At 38.7% G+C, this 25,611-nt stretch overlaps 1 long non-coding RNA gene across 4 annotated transcripts; it reads left to right on the top strand.

Annotated features, from left to right (window-relative positions):
- The first annotated feature begins 9,614 nt into the window (after positions 1–9,614).
- LOC125098489 (uncharacterized) lies at positions 9,615–24,493 on the top strand. Of its 4 annotated transcripts, XR_007126842.1 has the most exons (5): positions 9,615–9,961; positions 17,454–17,490; positions 19,861–20,110; positions 20,535–20,632; positions 23,975–24,493. It is a non-coding gene; the product is annotated as an uncharacterized LOC125098489 (long non-coding RNA). The 4 variants fall into 4 exon arrangements; XR_007126844.1 differs by lacking the exon at positions 17,454–17,490; XR_007126841.1 differs by lacking the exon at positions 19,861–20,110.
- Positions 24,494–25,611: the final 1,118 nt, after the last annotated feature.

The raw sequence follows: 25,611 nt of genomic DNA, 5'->3' as shown, positions 1-25,611 counted from the left end.
ATGTTAAAAAACAAGAAGAGTTAAGGTACAATTGATAAAGTCATATATATTAATATAGGGTTCAAAAACTTGAGGAATTTAACCTGTGCCTAAAAAAGTCAGGAGTGAATTTAAAGTTATAAAAAACCTTATTCTTTGTTATTATTAATGATATGTACCATTACAAAAGTAACATGGCTGGAAACCATCAGATTAAAATTCATTTTTTAAGCCTTTCTTCAAAGACTGTTATTAAAAGACTTAATAAGTTTGAAAATTAGTTTTGTGGAGTAATATGGTGATTCCCAATTAGCTTTCTTCTCATGTTGGGGATTCTCACAGCTCTGGTGACCAAAGAATATTTATTCCAACATGGTTCCTCCTTTTGGAAACAGAACAACTTTTACATTTTCTGTTAAAATATCCAACAGTGAGTATGTATGAGTTCAAGATGTTTTAGCTGTTCGGGAGGTATGATGTTTTTTCTACCTTTCAACCCCACCTCCCTCTCAGGTTCTCAGAACCAGCAAAAAAGAAAACATTATTAAAGGAGGTAAGAATCAGAGCTGATGGGACACTGGTTTGCTAGTCAAGACAGCTAGCCTGTTTTCAAAGTTGTGGTCTTCATTATGCTTTAAGAACAGTAGTGTCTTTGGATTGGAAGGAACTTTAGTGTCTTTATCCATCTTTCATATAATATTGACTGGAGGAACACTCACTATTTTGCGAAACCCCAGGTTGCATTTTAGATAACTCTGAATGTTAGAAAATTTTATGCTCAACCAAAACCCCACCTAGTTGCACCTTCCAATGATGGATCCTAGGTCTGCCCTCTACTTTCTCTAAGTTGCAAACTTGGGAGAGGATGAGGAGAGTTCTTATATAAACAGATGAGACCTTTGCGTTGAACTTCGCAAAATGTTTAGAATTGTTAGAAAATCGTGTCACCACACCATCAGTTCCTCAGAAAAATACATTGCTTATTACTTCTTCTTCTTTTTTAAGGTTGTATTTATTTATCTGAGAAAAAGTGAGAGAAAGCATGAGAGTGGGGGGAGGGGCAGAGGGAGAGGGACCTGCAGACTCCCTGCTGAGCAGGGAGCCCCACATGGGGCTGATCCCGGGACCCTGAGATCTTGACCAAGATCTTGACCAACCAACTGAGCCACCCAGACAGCCCACTTATTATTTCTTTATGCAGATTCCACACTAGGAATTTTTCATTTCCCTCATCCAAATATGCCAGTGAAATTAGCAAATTTTCAGTCTTTCTGGGAGATCTGCCAACAATTATCAATGTATCAATGTTAGCACACCTTAATGGAAGGAGGGAGAAGGAATTAGAAACTTCATAGTCCTATTTCCTCCTCTGGTGGTATGGTAGGAAGGAGGATTAACTGGTTAGAGCTGAAGCCTTATTGGGTATGAGTCTTTTAAATTCCTGGCCCGGATTAACTGAATGATCCCAGCACTGAGCACACTTGTTGTCCGGAGTACTTGTATCACTCTGATTTGCCTAATAACTAATCTGTTTGCAACCTCCTCCACATTTAATGAGGAGGTTTCATTGTCCTCCTCTTGCAGGTTTTGACATGCATATTCCTACATTGATTCAAAAAGACCTGAATTGCATGCTAGAATTTCAAGGTGCCAAAGGCCACAGCTTCTTCGTTTTAAAAAAAGGTGGGGGGATTATTACAGATCAGGCAGCAGGACTCTCAGAGTCTACACCTGGCTGGCCCAGGTTTGGCTCTTCCTCATCTATTTATTCATCTGAATAAAAACTTCAAAAAAAGTAAGAAAAAAAATGAGTTACCCTGGTACTGAGCCTGAGATAATGTGTATCAGCTTTGATCACATGTTCTGAAGTTTGGGAAAATGAATTACTATAAACCGGGTGTCATCCTCAGCTCTTCCCTGGAAACACTTTTCTTAAATGTTGCTTTTGATCGTATTTTTTGATGCAATTAAGGATTCCTTTCCCTAGTCATGTTTTCTTTCTTGAGCTAAAACCTTATGGAAACAATCCAATAGAATTATATAGCTATGGTTCCACTCACAGGAGCTCTTGGTAATGATTAAGGTTGCCTGGACAAAAGAATATGGAATAGGTGTTTGCCTAGTGGGTGTGTCAGTGGTGGGGATGGGGGAGTCCGTTTTATCTTTCTATAACCTGAGGTTCTATGAAGAACCCTAAGGCATATCTGCAACAAAGAAATTACTCTGAATTTATCTTTTTTCCCAATACTTCTCCCTCATTTGATAGCCATTCGACAAATATTTGAGTATCTTTATGTTTAAGCACTGTATTAATCTGTATAAGAGACAAATAAGGACAAAGAAAAACATAAATAAAGAAGTAAATATGACTTTTGGGACTTCATCAAGATCAAAAGTTTCTGCACTGCAAAGGAAACAGTCAACAAAACAAAGAGGCAACCCACGGAATGGGAGAAGATATTCACAAATGACACTACAGACAAAGGGCTGATATCCAAGATCTATAAAGAACTCCTCAAACTCAACACCCAAAAAACAAATAATCGCGTCAAAAAAAATGGGCAGAAGACATGAACAGACACTTCTCCAAAGAAGACATACAAATGGCTAACAGACACATGAAAAAATGTTCATCATCACTAGCCATCAGGGAGATTCAAATCAAAACCACATTGAGATACCACCTTACACCAGTTAGAATGGCCAAAATTAACAAGACAGTAAACAGCAAGTGTTGGAGAGGATGTGGAGAAAGGGAAACCCTCTTACAATGTTGGAGGAAATGCAAGTTGGTGCAGCCACTTTGGAAAACAGTGGAGATTCCTTAAGAAATTAAAAATAGAGCTACCCGGGGCACCTGGGTGGCTCAGTGGGTTAAAGCCTCTGCCTTCACCTCAGGTCATGGTTCCAGGGTCCTGGGATAGAGCCCCGCATTGGACTCTCTGCTCAGGGAGTCTGCTTCCTCCTCTCTCTGCCTGCCTCTCTGCCTACTTGTGATCTCTGTCTGTCAAATAAATAAATAAAATCTTAAAAAAAAAATAGAGCTACCCTATGACCCTGCAATTGCACTACTGGGTATTTACCCCAAAGATACAGATGTAGTGAAAAGAAGGGCCATCTGTACCCCAATATTCATAGGAGCGATGTCCACAGACGCCGAACTGTGGAAAGAGCCAAGATGCCCTTCAATAGACAAATGGATTAAAAAGATATGGTCCATATATACAATGGAGTATTATACCTCCATCAGAAAGGATGAATACCCAACTTTTGTATCAACATGGACGGGACTGGAGGAGATTACTCTGAGTGAAATAAGTCAAGCAGAGAGTCAATTATCATATGGTTTCACTTCTTGTGGAGCATAAGGAATAACACCGAGGACATTGGGAGATGGAGAGGAGAAGTGAGTTGGGGGAAATCAGAGGGGGAGACAAACCACGAGAGACTGTGGACTCTGAGAAACAAACTGAGGGTTTTGGAGGGAAGGGAGTGGGGGGTTGGGAGAGCCTGGTGGTGGGTATTATGGAGGGCATGTATTGCATGGAGCACTGGGTGTGGTGCATTAACAATGAATTTTGGAACACACACAAAAAATAAAATTAAAGAAAAATTTTTAAAAAAGAAGTAAATATGTTATGACCCAGATATGTGTTGCCATTTATGGCAGTAAGTAGGTAGAAGTTTCCCTTGTCAGTGTGGGGGGGAACGGAAGGGGATAAGGAGGACTCACTTGTGGAGGTAAATGTGATTTCAATGATGACAGTGAGTGCAAATGACTTTCTCCAATGGAAGTATGCTATCCCAGTACTGGTAGTTTTCTTCAAAGCATAATCTGTGACACAAAAGTCTCTTTAGACCCTCTGAGATCAAAGGATTTTGTAGTCAAAAACATCTGAAACTTCACAAACACATTAACAGTTAATGTCTCTAAAAAACCCAGTGGTAAAGAGACCTGATTAACAAACTATCATGTAGCATCTCCCATATGGCCCTGACCGCAACGATCTTTTTATTATTGTTGGAGGGAGATGTACAGTCTCCTGACAGACGCCATTAAAATTCTTAACCTAAAGACGATAATTTCCCATGAAAAATGGATGCTGTGGGTCAGTGAAAAACACGTTAGCTTTTCTAAGTTTCACAGGTAACTATTACCATAAAAATGGTTCCTGGCAGGACACCTGGGTGGCTCAGTGGGTTAAGCTTCTGCCTTCAGCTCAGGTCACGATCTCAGGGTCCTGGGATTGAGCCCCGCATAGGGCACTCTGCTCAGCAGAGAGCTTGCTTCTCCTCGCTCTCTGCCTGCCTCTCTGCCTACTTGTGATCTCTCTGTCAAATAAATAAATAAATAAAATCTTTCAAAAAATGGTTATTGGCTATTGCTTTTAGAATGGGCAAATAGGGCCACAACTTGGAGTCTCTTGCTTACTGAAGCTCTGCGAGCCCTCAAAAACTCTGCATAAGATCCTCACCTTAGAGGTAAACCTACTGGAGCCCTGGGGCAGAATATGTCTCTACATTCCTTGAAACAAGTGTGAAGAAACAAATAGAAGAACTGCCATTATGAATTGTACTAAAGCCATGATCAAAAGTCTCTATACTTTGAAATACCTAATCATATTACAGGATTAAAAACACATGAGTGAACACTAACCAATAATTTATTCATTTCTATATCTACTTACATCTTTTAATTTTGAAAACATAAATTTGTGGTTCTTTCTCATTTACACTGACAAAATCTTTCTCTTACTTTCAGTCTGGTAGATCTCTTTTGCTATACGTCTTTTTTGTTGGATTTGGACTATGGTAAGTTTAAGGCTTTATCCAAATTCACTTTTCAGAGTAACTTCTGAGTAGAAGATGGCCTAAGGGTAAAGAAAGATTAAGAAGAGCTCATATAAAATGTCTCACCTTTTCTAAGAATTATGAAATATATGTAACTTTTATATGAATGTTGGGCTTATTTTGTTGTGTTCTACTAAGGCTCAACTGTTGAGGCCATAGTGTAAGGCGATAATCCTAGAGACAGGCATGTCCCCTCTAAAGAAAGTGGCATCCCCCATATCGATCATCTGGAAGGGGCAATTCCTCAGACAGGTAGCAGGGTCTTTTCGAAGGTGGGTCTTGGACTTCAGTGAGAACTCTTGACTCCCTGTGAGATCAGTCTTTTTGGACTTCGAAGTATATTGATTGATTGATGATACTCCCTGGTGTTTTAGGAAAGATGACTTCCCCCAAGAGGTTAGGCAGCAAGGTGCTACCTCTGTGGGAGATCCTGAAATGAAGTGATTTACTTTCAGTTTATCTAGCTTTCTGTTGCTTTCTGTGTTCAGTTCTATCTGGCTATGTCCAAATCTTTAGTAAGGGTTTATCATAATACATTAGCCTGGGTCAGGTCTCAGTTGTGCACTATGGACCTTAGGTGAAAATTTGGAGTTCATGTTTAAGCCGAAGAACTAAAGAAGAGACAGTAGCCACTCAAGTTTACATAGTGATATGTGGTTATAGTTATTTATAAGGATAATAACTATCAGGTATCTAGCACCCACTTAGTGCCAGGCATGTTACATATGCTATCTTATCTAATCTTCACAATAATCCTCAGAAGAAGCTTCTATTTTAGTTCTATTTTGTGGATGAGGAAATCGAGAGTCTGAGAGATTATATATTAGCACATATCCCGTAGTTATTGAGAGGTGGGATTTCAATATAGGTTTCATCTGCTAGGGGCTAAACATACTCTAGTCAAATTACTTCTCAGCCCTTGAGTTTTTCTATATGAAAACATCTACCTTCTAGGGTTGCTGTAAGGATTCAATGAAATGATGTATATAAAGATCCCAGGTCATTGATTAGAAGATAATGGTATCCCCAAAATGATGCTTACTGTTATGTTTTCCTTCTGTATTTCTGGCGGTTCCTTCTTAGTATCCTTCAAGGTTTTCTCTTGCTCTGATGGCCTGCTAAACTGGTGTTTTCTGAATATATTATTTAAAAACACTTCTCTTGAGTAACCTCACCAAACCCAGGGCTTCAGCTACTGTTTTTATGCTGCTGACTTCTAAATCTTTACCCTCAGCCCAGATCAATATGTAACTCCAGACCCAAATATCCATTCATCTGACATTCTGCCTGGACATCTCAAAGATACAACAAAATCAACATACCCCAAACTGATCACATCATTTTTCTGTTCCAATCTTGGCTTCTCTCTCAGTAGGTGGCATAATCAAATCTCTAGATCCCTAAGCTCAAAGCCTGGGAATCTTTCTCTATTCCTCATTTCTCACACATCCCTCACACTCAATTAGTTATCAGATTCTCTCAAGTCCCCTTTTATCTCTTATATGACTCCCTCCCTCTCCCTCTATTTCATTTTATAGCCACTCTCACTGTCTAAATTCGGATTCTCATCTCTTCTATCAACCATTACTGCAATAGTCTCCTAACTGGTTTCCCTACAATCTTCCCAACCCTCCTCTGTGTCCTCAACATTCCTGTAAAAATGATCTTTCCAAAATGCAAATTTTATCATTTATTTTCCATTTAAAAATTTTTAAGAGCCTCCTAGCTTTCAGGATAAAGTGCAGATTCAGCCCATACATTTCTTCAAGAATTTCTTGCCTGCTTCCTTAGCTATATTTCCCAATATTCCCAATATTCCCTCATTTGCATTTTTACCATTTGATTTGTTTTAGAAAACCACTTGAACTTCTCTAAGGGAAGCTATTTCTATCCTTGGGCTTTCAGGCAATGTCACCAGAATGCCTACGGATTGCCTCCACCCCACCTCCTTGCCCAACTGCCCCTTTCCTTAAACTCCTTCCTTAAAGTTCAGCTTAAGGGGCACGCCTCTGCAGAGCTTTTCCTTGATCTTGACTCTGGTGTTTTTCTTAATGTTCCCCTGATACGCATGTTTCAGTAGGTAATAGCGTTTTCATACTACTCATTTCTCTCACTAGCCTGTGAACTGGACCCCAAAGTTTGTTCAACACTCGTCCCCAGCACCCAATCCCTAGCACCTAGCTCATAACAGATACAGACTATTTATTAACGAAAGAGTAAATTCATGAAGAGAGTTTTTAACCCTTGGGTATGCTGAATGTAGACCTAAAGCCAAAGGCAGAGCTTTGAGTTAAGGTGGCATGTTATTGGAGACGCCTTAAATCACATTTCTCTCTTCTCCACCCAGTCCTTTCTTCTCCATTTTACTTTTGACCAGGTTCTACCACTCACGTTAAGAAAAGTAAGACACAATAGCTTTTAGACACACCTGTTGAAACAAGCAATGAAGATGGAGAGTATCCCATTTAGTAGCGTAGGGAGATGAGAGTGTGACTGGGACCTAGGAAGCCAATACACACACACTGCCTTCTACAAACTTGAGCTCCAGTGTTCCTTTGTAATCTTGAACCAGAGGCAGAACTCTAAAATCTAAACTGTTTAGTTTTATTTTCATTGGGGAAACTGGGTACGTTTTTAAAAATTACATTAATTGATCATTTTCTTTCTTTTTCTCCATTTTTTCCCATACTTCTCTGAGTGTGTTCTCCTTTTCAAATTTTGGCTGTTTCCCAGCTTTCCTTCTGTGAAGGTAATAGCGATAAAAAGGGTTAAAAAGAAGAAAAGCAAACCCAACTAACTCAAAAGCTAATCAGATTTTTTAAAAAAGTCTCTTTGTGGAGGAGATTCTCTAGGTTGAAAAAACCCACACGTATCACGTAGCTTACTCAACAACTCTATTTAGTAAAGGATGGCATGAAGGGAAAGAGGGAGTTAGTGACTTGCCCAAAGCCACTTAACCAGTTAGTTGTGTCCCTACGTCTCTCCTGTTCCAGTCTTGGAGATCTCTTCTTCCTGACTCTCTCCCCTTGTGCCCACGGCTACCACATTTCTGTTTAGGCAACATCAGGTAATCGGTAAGAATATATTTATTATATACAGTGTATGCTATACATAATTTTTAAACAAATAAGGTCAACACACTAACAGAGCCGAAAGAAGCCACGTGGGCGACGCTCAGGGCTCTCTGCAATTTGCCCCTGGGAGAATAAAAAGGATCGCCGAAGGACTCTAGGCTCTAGGACACCACGAGCCTCGAGAGACACTGTTTCTCCCCAGTCTTTCTCCAAAGAATGAGTTGTCGCGTGGAGGGAAACCCTGGGCCGCTTCCTCCGGCATGGCAGAATGGTTCGAGTAACCAGGAGGTGTGCCCTGCTCCCTGCCTGGTGCGAGACCCCTTCCAGGAACTGGTCAGCAGTAGGAGACTTCGGGGAGCTAAGCGGGCCTCCCCGTCCGGCGTCAGCGCTCAGCGTTGGGGCCAGAGCTTCCGGGCTCCGCTCTGGGCGCAGAGGCCCGCCCGCGCGCCGCTCGTGGCTGGGGGCGTTTCACGAGCCCGGATCCCCGCAACCAGGTTCTCCCCGTCCTGCGCGCCACTCACACCTTCGTGGGCTGCTTCCGGCCCAGCCCTGTGGGTCTCTAGAGCCTAGCAGTGCCCTGGCCAGAGATGTAAAAGAACGGGCGGTCTGGCCCTACAACCGGTCTACGTAGAACTCTCCTTTAAAACCCTTGCGTGTGGGGGATCCGTTTCCCTCCATCCTAGGAGTTTGATCTTTATGCAGCGCCCCTTGTATACAGCAACTGTATTATGTACCGTAGGTTAAAAAAAAAAAAAAAAGATGGGATTAGTCTCACATCCAGAGACAGTTTATTTTCCACATAAACTAGGAAACAAGTCATGAGGTAGTGAACAATCCAACAGACCCTAGTAGAGAAGCGGGGTGGGGAGTGGGGCGGGAGGGGTTGGGAAGGGTAGATCCAGGCTAGACGGGAGAGACTCAGAGCAAGCGGGCTAAGAGTTGAGAGAAGAGGGAAGAGCGTGGGAGAGGAGTCGATCCGAGAGGGGAGTGGGCAGGGGATTAGGTGAGAAGAGGAAGGAGGAAGGAGAAAGGAGAGCCTGGAGCGGGGGGGACAAGAAGGAAAACTAGGCGGAGTGGGGGAAGGTGGGCGGGCATAAGAAGGGGAGGGAGAGGCCTAGTTTGGGTCCTACGGGCCTCCGCTCACTGCCCTCTTGCGTGAGAGAAGTCTCACGAGCCCCCAAATACGCCACCGGGCAGCCTCCCAGCCTCTGCGAGCACCGTCTGGCCGCTCCCCTACGGCCTCGGAGACCAGCGGCGCGCACACTCTCACGGTCGCGGGGCCACGCTGACTCCGGGAGCCAGACAGCCTCGCGCCTAAACCAAACGGCCCTCCTCGACCGCCTCCCTCCCGACGCGGAGGCCAGAAGCCAGGTGGGCTCGACCCGAGCGAGGCCCAGCGCAACCTCCGGAGCACTCAGCCCCGCACCTCAGGCGCCGCGTGCGGTGGGCCGGGCAGAAGGATTCTCGGCGGCGACGCTGGGAAACTTGGAAGGAATGTCCCAACCCTGCGGACAGGCCCGGCGTCGACGGGGCCGGGAGCTGGGGTCTCCTCTGTTAGCACTTATTTGAGCTACTTTTGTCCGTTTACTCGTTGATAAACGCATTGGGGGATTCAAAAGGGAAAGGGACCGGCAGCGCCCCCGAGGAAGTGGCGGGAAAGTAGAGATAAGGCTCCAACGGGACTGTCGACTGCTCGCGACAGCGGGGGCCGGCGCCTCACGCGAAAGCTGGGGGCCGGGGCAGCGCCCCTCAGCTCGGGCTTCGCGACCGGCCCGGGAGCCGGGGGTTACAGGAGGAGGGAGGCGCGACGCCCGGCTTGGAGGGGTCGCCGAGCTGGGTAGGAGCGCAAGGCCCACCGCGGACCGCCCGCACGAGCGGATGGACCGCGGAGCGCCCTGGGCGAGGCGTTCGGTGTGGATGGGGTAGGAGCGACGGGCCTGGCGCTGAGGAGCTACGCCGAGGCCGCTACATCCTCGACCCTTGCCCTAGACGGAGCGGAGTCCTCATGGGATAAATGGGGCGCGCACAGGCGTTTAAGGCCCCTGCTCCTTCTCTAGGTAGGAACCTGCCGCGCGTCCCGTCGGCGGGCGCTGGCTCCCAGCACCCGGCGGCCGAGGCCGCTGGCGTTTTCCCGCCTTGCGCGCGCAGCCGGGTGGTGAGCGCTGGGTGCCGCTCGGCTGGAGGAGGGCAGCGCGGAGGCTGGTGGCCGAGTCCTGCGGCTGCCCTTCCCGGCCGCCTGCACCCCGTCGGCGAGCCGCGGCCCTCGGGCCCGGCAGGAGGCGCTGTGCGGACGAATTGAAACACAATACAAAGGCTTTAGGGATGGCGTTTGCGCATCCTAGGACCGGAACCTTTAGTTGAGTGACCCGATTCAGACCACCTTCTCCACCTCCTCCCTGTCTTTAATGTGTGTGTGTTTGTGTGTTGGGTTAGTCAGAAGGATAAGACGTCAGCGAAGGAGATCGAGAAGTATAAATTCTTAAAATTCAGGTTCGCTGTTTTAAAAGGAAGATGTAAGGCAGATATTCTAATTCTTGATTATAAAGGGCTCGCTTAATACTGCTGTTAAAGATCCTACTCCATTTGAAGGGTTGGGTTTAAATTCTTTTACTGAAATAAAGGTTCATACAGACTTTCTGCTTATTGCTATCTGAAAGATGTCATCAGTAACAGGAGCAAGAGGTAATTTCAATATTGAAATTACAATATAACAATATTATGTTTGTGGTGCTTTATCAAACTATAACAATGCTATTTGTGAATATTTAGTGGTCTGTGAATCATTAGTTAGTCCACAGGAACTGGGGCAGTCATGCAAAAATGAAATGTATTATTTCATTTATTGTCCTCTTAAATGTAGGACTAAATTCATACCAGGGAGTAATCTTATGAAAACTCTGATCAGAAATAAAGGGGAGGGGAAGGAAAGGGAAATCTCTGAACCCATTGTATATATGGCCAATGTAGACACTCGAGCCCTGTATAAGTAAGTGGTGGAGCTATGAAGAGATTAAATGGCGCTGCCTCCATTTTATATGTGTTCTCAGCCTCAAAGGGATCTGCCTTAGACTGGCCTCCTAGTAGAAGCTGGCATTCTTGGACTTTGCTTTTGGAAATTGATTTATGTCATTTTGGAAATTATTCAGAGTGATTATAAATGCAAATTACTAAATGCATGGCATATAAAGAGACATTTTATTCTGCTAATAATTAATATATGGAAGAATTAATTTCCAAACAATGCTTCCACTGAAAAAAAAACTATGATTTTATGATAGCGTGATTTGGTAGTGACGCTGTTCTATCTAACAAGTAACTATTTCAGGACCTCAGGATATTAAAGTTAAAATCGGTATGAAATTTTGGTAAAAGGAAGAGTTTATGGTGTAAGCAGGTGCTTATTGTACCTGGATAGACATCTACAGTGTTGTTCAAATACAGTGTTTCAGTCTGAGGTGCAAGTTTATGATAGGGCGCTTCTACCTCTTCTTTGAACAGGTTAACCCCAAAATAAGTATAAGGTAAACCCTGGTTAAATAAAATAGTTATTTTTTATTGGTAAAGATTAGGTTAGGTAGTAAAATTATATAGGAAGTTAGATATGTAATAATCTCATTAGCTTAACTTTATATAGCATTTTGTAACTCATTAAGTGCTTTAAGGTATATTTATCTCACTTAATTCTCACAATAAATTTTTAAAATTTAAATTCAGTTAGCCAACATATAGTACATCATTAGTTTTTGATATGGGTTCAGTGATTCATTAGTTGCATGTAACACCTAGTGCTCATCACTCTCACAGTAAACTTTTTGACATAGATACCATTTTGTTGGTTTTATAATTGGGGAAACAGGCTCACAGTGGTGGCCTCTTGAATTTAATTCAATTAACTCTGATATGCAGCTGGAGTAACCAGCAACCACTAATACCTTGACTTTCAAATTGCATGGAAAATTTGGTGTTCCTGAACCAAATGAATGGATTTTTGAGCTAGATAATGCAGAACTGAGGTCGTGATACAGTTTTGAAATGAGTGCGTGTGGTGGTGGGGTAGATGGTGTTTGTAGCATAAGATTTAATATATAAACATACAAATTGTGAGTCCTTAAAAAGCGGTAGTGTGATAGGTTTACAGTTAAAATGATACTTCTTTCTTAGAGAGAAAAGAAACTGTGAAGCTCAAAATTTCAAGTCACAATCCTGAAATGTCTTTTTCGGTTAACTTAACTAAAGAAAGCAACTTCTAACAGTTATTTCCTTAAACTTTGAAATGTAATATATTTCAGCCAGGTGACTTGAAATAGAAAACAGATAAAGATGACTTACTGGTTAGTGAAATACCAGTCTGAAACAGACAGCTTACTTTTTTTCCCCCTCTTCATTTCCCCTGGACCAGCTGTTAATGTTTAACCTTCATTTACTACTTCAAGAGTCATATTTACACTTCTCCAGCAACACTTTATCCATATGTTCCTTGGCCTTATACATTATATAAGACTCTTTTAAGGCAACTTCCTAATCTTCTCATTAAGAAAATGTCACACTCACCCAAATAACCCTATAGAAGACGTCAGATGATATCACCATTAAAACAACACCATAGAAGATGTCATCTGATATCACTTATAGGCTTCATTTTTGTCTGTAATAGTCTTTGCCAGGTTGTTCTTCCCATTTAGACAACTGGGACGTTTCCTTTCCTTTATTCAGTTGATAGGGGGGAAATCCAAAAACACTTCACAATTCACTTGATATCAGGTAATGAATTCAGCTTTCTTGAGAGGAACATGATGCAAAGTTGTTTTTTCTTTGTTAATAATCAGTTGTCTTACCTAAAACAAGTGATCATCATTTGGATCATAAGTTTCATACTGGAATGTTACTGCTTTACTATGTAAGGGATATGACAAAAAAGGACAGAATGGACTTTACCTCTGGTCTGATAACTTGCTTATTCCTACTTTTTTAGGTTCCAGAGGTTGAACAAATTGACAAATAAGGTTTAGGTAGTGTTTTTATGAGCAAATCAATCTCATTATTTTTACTTTGGTAACTTCCTATCAAGTAGTTTTATATATAGGGGAAAAGGTCAATGAATTTTCAAACTGATTTGTCTAGGTTTTGTTATTGTTAGTGGTTAATTCAGTGAAGTTGGAGTTGAGATTTTTGTATTTAAAACTTATTATAATGAACTGATTATGTAATTGACCTTTAGCCATGGAATATCACCAAGTTCAAGGTTTTTATCTGTTGAGTAGATATACTCCTGTTTATCACCTTTGAGGAATATTTCTGGTTTAAGAGAGGCCAGATAAGTTCTATCATAATAATACATTTAATATATTACAACCAATTGCTAGATCTCTTGTACCTTTAAAATTTTTTAGTGATTTACAAATAATGCGTGATCTGAGTAAATGTGTCTTATTCTTTTTTTTAAAAGATTTTATTTATTTATTTGACAGACAGCGATCACAAGTAGGCAGAGAGGCAGGCAGAGAGAGAGAGAGAGGAGGAAGCAGGCTCCCCACCGAGCAGAGAGCCCGATGTGGGGCTTGATCCCAGGACCCTGGGATCATGACCTGAGCCAAAGGCAGAGGCTTTAACCCACTGAGCCACCCAGGTGCCCCTAAATGTGTCTTATTCTTATCTGATTTTTCTTGGCTCAAGAAGATACTTTTAACCAGAATCTACCACTCCCTTCAAAATAGGCCCAACTGACAAAAAGTGGAATTGAAACTTAATTTTGTCAAAAATAATTTCCTTTTTGCACAGAATTTGTTTGTCTTCTGTGTAGTGGTATGGTGCTGATTCTCCATGGTCTTACACTCTTTCATTTTTAAGTCTGTGCGGTCATCCCTATGAGTGTCCATTTCTGGAATCAGGGTGAATGAAACTCTGCTTGAAAATCTATGTGTCTAAAGCAAAAGCTATAGTGATTTTCTGTATAACCTTTTGTGACTAATAGAATTATCTTACCAAATTATACAGGACTTCCTCTCCAGATTATAAATCATTATGCCAACTTTGACAGTTGCAAGATATTGACAGCTCTTGTTAAACTAGATTACGATTTTCACATGTGAACTTGCTACTCCCATATCTGACATCCTTCTTGTCTGAATCAGTACTTTTGGCACTTAGTCACAGATTTATATTTTAACATTTGTTTTAGGATTTGTTCCTTTGAGACTATAATGCCCTTGAGGGCAGGTTCTATGTGTTAGATTTTTTAATGCCTCACAACTCCTGAGTAAAAGTTTTGGCGTATGGTATGTACTCAGTGAAGAATTATTCAAATAAACATGAACTGTTTTTTTTTAAGATTTTATTTATTTATTTGACAGAGAGAGAGAGAGAACACAAGCAGGCAGAGCAGCAGGCAGAGAGAGGGGGGAAGCAGGCTCCCCACTGAGCAGAGAGCCCGATGCAGGGCTCGATCCCAGGACCCTGGGATCATGACCTGAACTGAAGGCAGAGGCTTTAACCCACTGAGCAACTGAGCCACCCAGGTGCCCCTAAACATGAACTGTTTTTATTTAGTGTTGTGAAGAGCATTTTTTTAGAAATATGAAGAATTAAAATACATGGTCTCTGTCCTTGTGGTACATGTAGTTCATCTAGGTTCCACATAATTTATTAGATTCATAATCCTTTACGTATGATAATGAAGTCCAAAAATCCCAGAAAACTTATATTGTTATGTTTTTGGTAATATTTTGTAGTAAAATCTAACCCAAGAGTAAGTTATTTGGCATAAAAATATGACTTGAACTGATGTGAAACTATTTATAGTATTCATTTATTCCACTTAAGAAGAATGTTCAAATGTTTTACCTCAGAAATAATTGATCCCTTAATTATGATGTTATTATATTACCACCATGGTATATATATTATATTACCTTTTGAAATCTGAAAAATTCTGACTTCTGAAATACATCCAACCTCAAGAGTTTTAGGGACTGTGGATCTCTATGAATACAAATACAAATACAACTTATACAAAAAGTTAAATGATAAATAGTCAAATAACTAATATAATAATGGTAGAAATATCCCAAGCCCATCTTAGTAAGCTGCTTAAACAGTCATGGTGTATCTGCTGGATGTTCCTGCAACTGGGCATGCACTCAGTCTTGGATCCCAGGGACCAGAGGCAGATGACGTGGGAGTTTCTTCCTGACATGTCCAGGCATGTGAAGAGCCAGAGGATGTACAAACTAAGTCCTTTAGAGAGCACAGAGGATCAAAACCAGGGAAACTAAGTTCATTCATCTAGGAGTAAGCGATGGCCTGAAAAATGACCCAGAGAGACACTGGAATAGAAGGAGGGATTAAGGGTAAGGTGAGAGTCTTGGGCAGTTGCCATAGCCATGGATGATAGAGCAGCAACCCTATGCTGAATAAGTGGTTGACTTTGGTGTAAGGGGTAGATTTGGTACGGGCTGGTACAAATATTGTTGCGTGGATCTGAAAGGGACCCTTTATACAATAATTTATGGCTGTGTCCTCTCACTATTTAAAAATGAGTGATCTGAAGTTCAATAATTATTTTTCAAACATCTAGTTAGTGCTTGAGCCACAGCACAAATCCAGGTTTTATGTTGCCTATCTAGTGCTTTTTCTAATACCATAGGGAAATAGTATTTCAATCTGGAGTAGTCATGAATGACTTTTCAGAAGTTTGAATTGAATTGTAGTAGTTTGCCAAAACTTGAATTGGATTTTTTGAATTGAATTATTATCACAGTTCCACAACACTTAAATCTTCATAAATCTCTGACTATACTTTTATATATATTCTTTGCATTTTTTAAAAGATTTTATTTATTTATTTGACAGAGAGAGATCACAAGTAGATGGAGAGGCAGGCAGAGAGAGAAAGAGAGAGAGAGAGAGGGAAGCAGGCTCCCCGCTGAGCAAAGAGCCTGACGCGGGACTCGATCGCGGGACTCGATCCCAGGACCCTGAGATCATGACCTGAGCCGAAGGCAGCGGCTTAACTCACTGAGCCACCCAGGTGCCCCTATTTTTTGAATTTTTAAGTACCTTGGTGTCAAGGATTGTCTTAACTTTTTAAATCCCCACAGTACTAAAGAAGTGTTTTGCACATAGTATAGAATGAGGAAAAAAAGGGTTGAAGTGGAAGCAGACCAAAAAATAAGTGTGTCTTATAGTAGAAAGAACACCACTGGGAATTATAAAACCCAAGTTCTTTTCTAATCTGGCACAGATTAACTGGATAACCTTGTGCAAATCACTGAACGTCTCTGAGATTCAATTTCCATTCCCGCCCCCGCCAAAAAGGTCAAGTGACCTTTAAACTCTTTTACTCTATATTTTAGTTTTATGTCTATATTTGGTTGAACAATATAATTACAACATTAATACTAACTGGATTTAATTGTCTAGGTATTATAAAAAGATAAGTGATATGGGCTTAGGTTTTGCAGGGACCCTCTCCATAGAGATCTCTGAATATATCTGGAATATTGATTAAACTATTTTGGTAAAATTGTAAAAATACAAAAAATATCAACAATACATTCAACAATAATCATTTCACATTCAAGGCATTGAATAAGATGTGTTCTCTGACCGAGGATTTAGGAAGAATTTACTTTAAATAGTTAAAAATGTAAGTAAGTAAACAAAACAAGTTCTGTGGAACTTTGATATGTTTAGCTGTAATGAATCAGCCTCTGAAACTGTGGTATGACTGGCTATTCAGCCTTTCATTGGAACTGTTTAAATTATTTAGCATTTCATAATATAAATATTTTGATACTGTGCACTCCTTGATTAACATGAAAGTGGTTTATCATCTTTGAAGAAAATTGTAACCCTTACAAATCAACTCAGAGTATAATGTTTCTAATTGATTATCATCTGGGATAATATAACTATATTCCCAAAACCCCTTTTCTGAGTCCCAAACATGTTAGAGAAGTTTCACATTCATTTCATTTTATGTTGTATTAACTAATGGCAAAAATATTTGGTTGGAACTACATAGCATTGTGATTGACTGGTGAACATTTTAACAGAGGAGATCTAAATAAAGATAACATTTTTCAAAAGAAGGACATTGCTGGTGCTTGACTACCTGTTCTGTAACACATTTATTCAGTCTTGGCAGTTAATGTAGATTAGAACATTTAAAGTTTCCAGCCTGTGGCCATCTTTACAGAATAAACCATTTCGTGAAAATTTCTTATAGGTTATTTTCCTAAACAAGGTTTTTTCAAATTTTTGACTGTTAGCCACAGTATAAAATAAATGTACACTGTGACCTGGTACCCACATACATATATAGTAACTGAAATAAACTTTCATGAAATAATACTTGCCTTACTATGTGTGATGCACAGTGAGTTTTTTTTATTATGTTCTAATTTATTTTATTATTTTGAAATAGTTTGTCAGAAACCCACTAAATTGATTCCTAACTCTCTAAAATGTCATGACCTATCATTTGAAAAGCTTCAGCTTAATCCTTTTTTGAGGGCAGTTAATATTTTCTATTTAATTTTTGTTCCACAGAGCCGAGATCTGAGCTCAGCACATAGATGCTACTCAGGTAATGTTTCTTGAGTGATTTGTTCTTGATCTAGTTTCAGAAATATTAAAGTATCAGTGACACTTTTCTATACCAGTTGCATGAAGCTGTTGAAAGAAATTAGGAGAAAATCATTAGTAATTAGAAGATGAAGGTAAAACATATATGAGAAGAAGCAAGAGTCACCACACACTTAAAAAAAAACAACCATAATAACAACGTGTTGTTTCTCTAAGAAGTTGTAGAATCAAGTGCTGACTTGTATTTTTTTTCAAATGCCACTATTTTAAACTTGGTATTCATTTTTCTAATAATTTAATCTTAAAACTATCACCTCATGACCATAGAGTGACTTTCTCCTAACTGCTGCATGTGTGTGTGTGTGTGTGTGTGTGTGTGTGTGTGTGTGAAGTTTAACTTTGATTAGGTGTTATTTTTCTAAGAAAGTAAGATTTACATCTTGTAAACTTTAACTTTATTACTATTCTTTAAACAATATTCTGAGCCAAATACTATTTGTGAATAAATCACATATTTTTGCCTTTTTTGCCTCCTAATCATACAAAGTTTTCCCCCCTATAGTAATGTCTGTTTAATTTTTAAGTATGGTCATTAGTAACTTAAGCTTTTCCATTTATACCCATTAATAACTTTTGGGGGGAGGTTTTGACAAATATTTTGGTTCCTTATAGGTTCAACTCAAATAAAATTCTGTTATAACAAGTATATTAGAACAGAAGTTTCTAAAAGATTGCTTGGTATTTTCTAGCTGTTGACCTTTTCCTTTGTAGCAATAATTTGTATGCTAGAGTTTCTGCTTAGCAAAGAATTAGGCTACTTCAGTGAAATTTTCTGGGATATGATTAATCCAAATAAATAGAAGATACATATTTTATTACCATATGATTTGAGCAGGGTAACATCAATATATCAGGGAGTTTTCGCTACTGCTATTTTATGTTTAGTGGTATTTTATAATTATTCTAAAAATTAATGTTTTCTTCTCATGCTAAATTCTTTAATGGAATTTTATCTTCTTTCCTTTCTTTTGTTTTTCCAATTTTTCCTTTTTTTTCCCCTCCTTCTTTTTGTATCACACAAATACTTCTGTGCTTTATATAATATTGAAACTCATTGAATGCTTGCTGATTAACTTTAAGCTAAGTTATTCCCTAAAACATTTAGGATCACTAGGGCTCTCTAATATTAATATTATCTAGTGGATAGCGAATTGGGCTTAGAAGTTAGAGAACTAAGTACATAATTGTGTTTTTTTATTAACTCAGTAATTTAATCTCTGTCCTTTTATTTTTTTAATCTATAATTTATACAGGGCTAATAGTTGCTTTTTCCTTTTGTCTATTTCACAGCAAGATGTAAGATCATGAGATAGTTATAAGGATTTTTTTTTTGAAAATTTAAAAGCATCCTACATGTATAATGTTTAGTGAGGCCCCTGATCATGGTTGTGATTAAATGAAAAAATGTACATAAAATAACCAGCACAGTGCTTAACACAGAGTAAGTACTAATAATTGTGGCTGCTCTGAATATTATTTAACTTGTATATGTGCTTATAAATTTCAATTACTTTATATTTCACATTTTAAAATAGAATAGAGTCTAAGAATACTAAACTTTTGTCAATTTGTTTTTCATGCTTCTCATTTTATGTGGATTTCTTCATTGGAATTCTCTCCCCTCCCCCAAATCTGGTCTTTTTAAAAATATGTATTTGTCACTTTGTAAGTTTTACATATAAATAGTTAAAATTTATAATTGGTGGTTGAAAATGAAAATTATAATTAGTCCTGTGCTATTGAGTATTTTGAATTATAACAATTTGAATTATTCCATATATAACCATGTAATAAGACATTTGGTTACTTGAGTAATAGCAGTTGCTTTGAGTTATATAATTTCAATTAATTACATTTTGTCCTGTAGCAGATAAGTAAAATTTATATTGCATTATTTTTTATATATAACAGGTATTTTGTCCACATAGAGCAATTTTAGCCAGTTGAAGATATAAAAGTTCAAAAGCAGTTTAAACTTAACAATTTAGATCTCATACAGTTAGTTATTTCTTACCCATTTATAACTTACTATAGCTCTCTTCATATTTTTTTTTCAAATTATGTTTTACTGTTTTTCTTACCAAAAAAAGCGATCCCATTATAGTGATTGGAGCCTTCCTTTTCTAAACATTAAAGAAACGTCATGCTTTTGCAATTTAAAATTGTTTAAATGGAAGTTATTCAAGCGGTTTATTATCTCTTTCTAAAGAGAAAAAAAAAAAGGTGTCCCTCCGTGTGTGTGTGTGTGTGTGTGTGTATGTGTGTGTACGTGTGTGCAACTTAATTAAATTATTTCTCTTTTTCCCTTCAGGAACCTTTCCTAAAATGTTAGAAGAGGGATAGAAAAACATTTGCAACTTTTGTTTCACTTGGTGAACGAGTCAGGAACTGTTTGTGCACAATAATCCAACATCAGTTTAAGATTTTTGGCTGTGTTTTCTCAAGAGCAAGAAAAGATTTTGCTTCCAATTCCTGCACATTATTTTTTTATTGGTTGGATTTCCTATTCAGCACCACTTTACTTTCATTATTTTGGTTATTAATCTGTTCATTTTGGAAGAGTAAGTAATTAAAACAGTTTTGAAAAGTTGTGTGTGTATGTGATATTTTGTTGGAGCCTCTACAAAAGCAATAAAAATCCTTGTCCAAATCCTCAAGATGCAGATGGTGTCATGAATGTTTTGAAGACAGGAAACCATACAGTCCTATTTTAAGAAATTCTATTTATTTTTAAATCAAATAAAAATTTTTCCTGCTCTTTAAAGTACCTGACTGGCAAGAGAACATTTATGGCATCCACTTACAGAAAAAGAAGAAAAAAAAAGAACACACAATTCTTTTAGTAGATTGAGGTTTGATTACCACAGCTCTTGGAGACATAGAGACCTAGAGCTTAATTTGGAGATAATTTACATTTTTACCTACTTACTTGCTGTCTTCTTAAAGATGTTAATTTTTCATCTGTTTTTCTTTTTTCTTTTTCAGTATAATTGCATCATCTCCATAACCAGGAGAATTGCTGTCTGCTCCTCAGCTCTGTATTATTAATGAAGATCTTTGTCTGTTGGGTTTCCTTAGTACAGGTTAGTACTTGACTTTTAGTTTTGCTCAGACTCATTATCAGGATTTTTCTGACTGTACTATCAGTGCTTTCTTTCTTTATGTTTCATGTGATGATTTCTTTCCTAAAACTTTTGTATTGTACTTTCCCATCTCTGTTCCCTACTTTATCTTTCATAGAGGTTCGAATAAAAACCAAACAACCAATCAAGCAAAACAAATGAAAAGCCCCAGCAGCTTCCTGAAAATCTTGACTCTCTCCATATCTATTTATCCTTTTATTTCATTCCTTAATTATTACTACTTTTTAAAAAAAGATTTTATTTATTTGACAGAGACACAGAGAAAGAGGGAACACAAGCAGGAAGAGAGAGAGGGAGAAGCAGGCTTCCAGCAGAGCAGGGAGCTCGATGCGGGGCTCGATCCCAGGACAATGGGATCATGCCCTGAGCTGAAGGCAGACGCTTAACGACTGAGCCACCCAGGCTCCCCTTAATTATTACTGCTTTCGAAAACTATTTGGCATCTCCTTTAATCTCACTGCATCATACTGTCTTCCTAACACTTCTCAAACCCGCCACTTCTGTATCAAGTGTTGTTATACAAAGTGGTCTGTCTAAAACACAAATGTGAACAGATCACTCATCCTAAGAAACCACTTAATAACTCTCCAACACCTACAGAAGAAAATTAATCTTAGCATGGAATACAATGATCTAGCCCCGGCCTACCTTTCTGACCCTTATTTTGGCAATATGAGATTTCACGTAATCCCCAGAATGTACTAGGCTGTTTCTCACCTCTGTACCTTGGCTCGTGTTTTTCCTTTCCTAAAACTTTTTCTTACCTTGTCTTTCCCTAGCTAGGAAGAAGGCTTTTATATTTCGAGACTCTGCTTAGAGATCATGACTTCCAGCAGATCTTACTGGCTGGTCACATGACCCTCTGTCCTCACAGTCATTCCTTGATTCTCCTAGCTCTCATTTATCTATTGCTATCACTCACTAGAGAATGAGCTCCTTGAGGGCAGGGGCCAAATTGTAGTTGGTTTTGTGACTGAAAGGATTGTAAAAAATATCTTTTTTTTTTTTTAGATATTTTGAGATTCTTAAAAAGATTTTTTAGATATTTTGAGAATTTAGAAAAGTTTTCTCAATTCTGTGTAAAAAACTGCTAATTCTGTGAAAAGAAAAACCCATTGCAGGTTTCTGATAACTTTATTGATAGAAAGCAACTGATCCAATAGCCTAAATTTCTAACTTTTTCCTATTCTGAATCCATTCATAATGAGGGAATGAGCCACAGCATTACACGCTGAAAATTCTGGATCAAGGCAGTTTTTTCTGTTTGCTTTGTGGAACTGTCTGACTTGGACAGCTTTTGGCACGAGTAGTAAACTCTCAGATTATTTTAGAAACAATGAACTCTGTGTAGCAGGTGTATTTCCCAGTGCATGCTGACAACAGAATGAAAAATATAGCTACCCAATTCCAGCTCCAGAACAACCTCAGTCTGTAGTCATTCTCCAAGAGCCTTTGGCAGGAGATATATTGGAATGCTCTGACTGTCCACGTTCTTGGAAAGATGACAATAGAAAAAAGTTGCTTTCATCAGGCCAATTTTCTTCATTTCTACAGTTCAAGAAGTTTAAACTCTCAAAGAATGTTTAGAAGACAACGGAACTTTAAACATATCCAAGAAAGTACATTAATGTTAGTCTCTGCTTCCACCCGTTCTCATAGAACTTAACTTATTCCCCAGATATTTTGGGGATGATGTAAATGTTCTGTGTTGTCCAGTAGGATAGCTAATAGCTACCTGTAGCTCTCAAGCATTTGAAATATGGCTGGTGTGACCGAGAAACTGAATTTATAATTTTATTTAATTTTAATTAAAATTCAAATTTAAGGGGTGCCTGGGTGGGTTAGTGGGTTAAAGCCTCTGCCTTTGGCTCAGGTCATGATCCCAGGGTCCTGGGATTGAGCCCCACATCGGACTCTTTGCTCAGCAGGGAGCCTGCTTCCCCTCCTCTCTCTCTGCCTGCCTCTCTGCCTACTTGTGATCTCTGTCAATTAAATAAATAAAATCTTTTTAAAAAATTTAAATTTAAATATCCATGTAGAGCTACTAGCTACCATATTGGATAGTACTGATCTAGGCCATACAATGCCAGCAGGAAAGCTTTTTTTTTTTTTAATAAAACACTTGGGTGTCAGAAAAGTATCATCCATAATCAGATGATCCATTCTTTCCAATGCTGATTATGTGTCTTCCTCTTAGTTCCCTAATGCAAATTTTTGTGTACCTTCATGGCCTGAAAAACTCTTTTTAAAAGTTTTCATTTAAAATCCAGTTAGTTAACATACAGTTTATGTTTCAGGCATACAATATAGTGATTCAACACTTCCATACATCACCTGGTGCTCATCACAACAAGAGTACTTCTTAATCCCCATCACCTATTTAACCCATCCCCCCCCTTCCATCCTCTCTGATAACCATCAGTTTGTTCTCTATAGTTAAGATTCCATTTCTTGGTTAGCCTCTCTCTTTCTCTTTTTTTTTCCCCCATTGCTCATTTGCTTTGTTTCTTAAATTCCACATATGAATTAAATCATATGACATTTGTCTTGCTTTGACTGACTTATTTTACTTAGCGTAACACTCTCTAGCTCCATCCATGTAATTGCAAATGGCAAGATTTCAGTCTTTTTTATGGCTGAGTAATATTCCATTTCATATATATGTACCACATCTTTTTTATCTATTTATCAGTACTTGGGCACTTGGAATCTTTCCATAATTTGGCTATGCTGCTAGAAACATCAGGGTGGATGTATCCCTTTGAATTAGTATTTTTGTATTCTCTGGGTAAATACTTAGTAGTGCCATTGCTGGATGTATTTGATATATTTAAGACAACTGGACATTTTAAAAGGATACCGACATTGTTCTCAATGGATCTGTAACTTAGGTATGAAAAAGACCATGAATGGTGCTAGTTCTGAATTAAGAATTTTAGTATAGACTAAGTGACATCTTTTATAAGGTTCTTTCATTATATTTGCAAAGAATCTCTAAGAACTGGTTGATGTTTTTGGAAAACTGAGAGCCAGAAACTTTATATACTAATCACCATCTAAGAATTTCACCATCATGATGATGTAGTCGAACAATGTTGTTAAACTGAAGTCTGCACATTGGACTTAAAAGGTAGAGGGAATTCCCAAAGGGAGAAAGTTAAAGGGCAAGGGCAAAGGAAGGAATGAGGTAAATAAACTGGTTTGACTTGGGAACTGTGACATGATCTAGAATATGTGTGCAGATTTTTAACTAGTCTCCATTGTGATCCCCAACTGCTTCAGAGTTCTGGAAAGATGGATATTAGGAAAGTGAGAAGACAAAGAAAAATTGCGTGGAAGATACTATTGCTGAGTGGGAAGAAATGAGATCAGTGGATAGCTAGCGTAGTCCATTGCTGTCATCATTACCATCGTCGTCATCATCAGAAGCATGGTCTAACCACACCTAGAGCTTCTGTTGAACTGGAATTAAAATCACTTGAATTGCTCCCATTCTTTATCTCAACTGGTTCTTCATTATCTCATTTTATCGAAGATTACTGTCTTCAGTGAAAGTATATGATACATTTGCTATATAACATTTTAATGTTTCTTGTTTGGTGCCTGAAGAAATTTTGCTATGTGAAAAGTCACTATCACCTTTATCTGTAGCATTCTCCTCCAAGAGCGGTCAAATAAGAAAACCAATTACAGTAATTTTCTACCACACAATAGAGGTGAGAGTTCCACCAATCTGAAACTAAGTTAGCTATTCCAAACAACAGGAATGCATTATTGTAGAGTAAATAAAAAGTGATTGAAGTCTTTACCCTTAATTAAAATAAAACTCATTTAAGAGACAAAATGCTTAGGGAATATAGTCAGTAATATTTTAGTAACTTTGTATGGTGACAGATGGTAACTAGGCTTATTATAGGGATCATTTCATGATGTATAAAAATATCCAATCATTATGACGTACACTTGAAACTAATAAGATATTGTGTGCCAATTATATACTTCCATTGGGAAAAAAAAAAGGATTTGACTCACTTTCTCTCTGAGTCACATTAAATTTTTAGTGATGTGCATGTACCTCTGGGCAGACAGGTTCTATTTCGATTCTCAAGTAAAAAAGCCAAATAAAATGTCTTAAGACGTTCTTGGAACAGTTAGAAGCATGACGTGCCAAAATATTTCATGAGAAAAAGACAACCTATTTTCTCAAGATTTCTAGTCCAACTAAGGAAATTCAAGAAAGAGGAGATTCTTAACTCCTAACATTATCTTTAAAGAGTTTGTGAAAGAGAAAACAAAGACCAGAAGTTAAGTAACAGAGAGCAGAGTGGTAAAATGTTGCCACCTGCTTCTTTGCTTGAGAGAAGAGAAAGATGAAGTGTGTGCGTGTGAGCATGCGTGCCGGAGCACAGATAGAAAGTACAAGACTTCAAGGGCTCAGGGTAAAAATAATGAGTGTACAAGCTGGTTTGCTTCCAATTTTTAATTTGTTTCCACTTCTTAAAATGGCATAATGGAGGGGGGGCGCGGTGCCTGGGCGGCTCAGTTGTTAAATATCTGTCTTTGGCTCAGGTCATGATCCCAGGGTCTGCTTCTCCCTCTCCCACTCCCCCTACTTGTGTTCCCTCTCTTGCTGTGTCCCTTTCTCTGTCAAATAAGTAAATAAAATCTTTTTAAAAATGGCTTAATGAATATAAACTATTCCAAATCATAATCTTTTTATTCATCAACATCTTATATATCTTTTCTTCAAACCATAACAAGGACTTTATTAAGCAGCAATACAAAGACAAAAAAATCCTCTGCAAATATTTTGAGTCAACATTTGATTTTTTAAGATCTGTCATTCTTATTTTTTTAATCACATATTAATTCACTTCTCTTGTCAGCAAATTTTCATTCCTCTCAAGCCACACACTTAT

This window comes from Lutra lutra, chromosome 4 (assembly GCF_902655055.1).
Source record: "Lutra lutra chromosome 4, mLutLut1.2, whole genome shotgun sequence".
NCBI classification, from domain to species: domain Eukaryota; kingdom Metazoa; phylum Chordata; class Mammalia; order Carnivora; family Mustelidae; genus Lutra; species Lutra lutra.
This window is presented reverse-complemented; position numbering and strand designations above follow the sequence as displayed.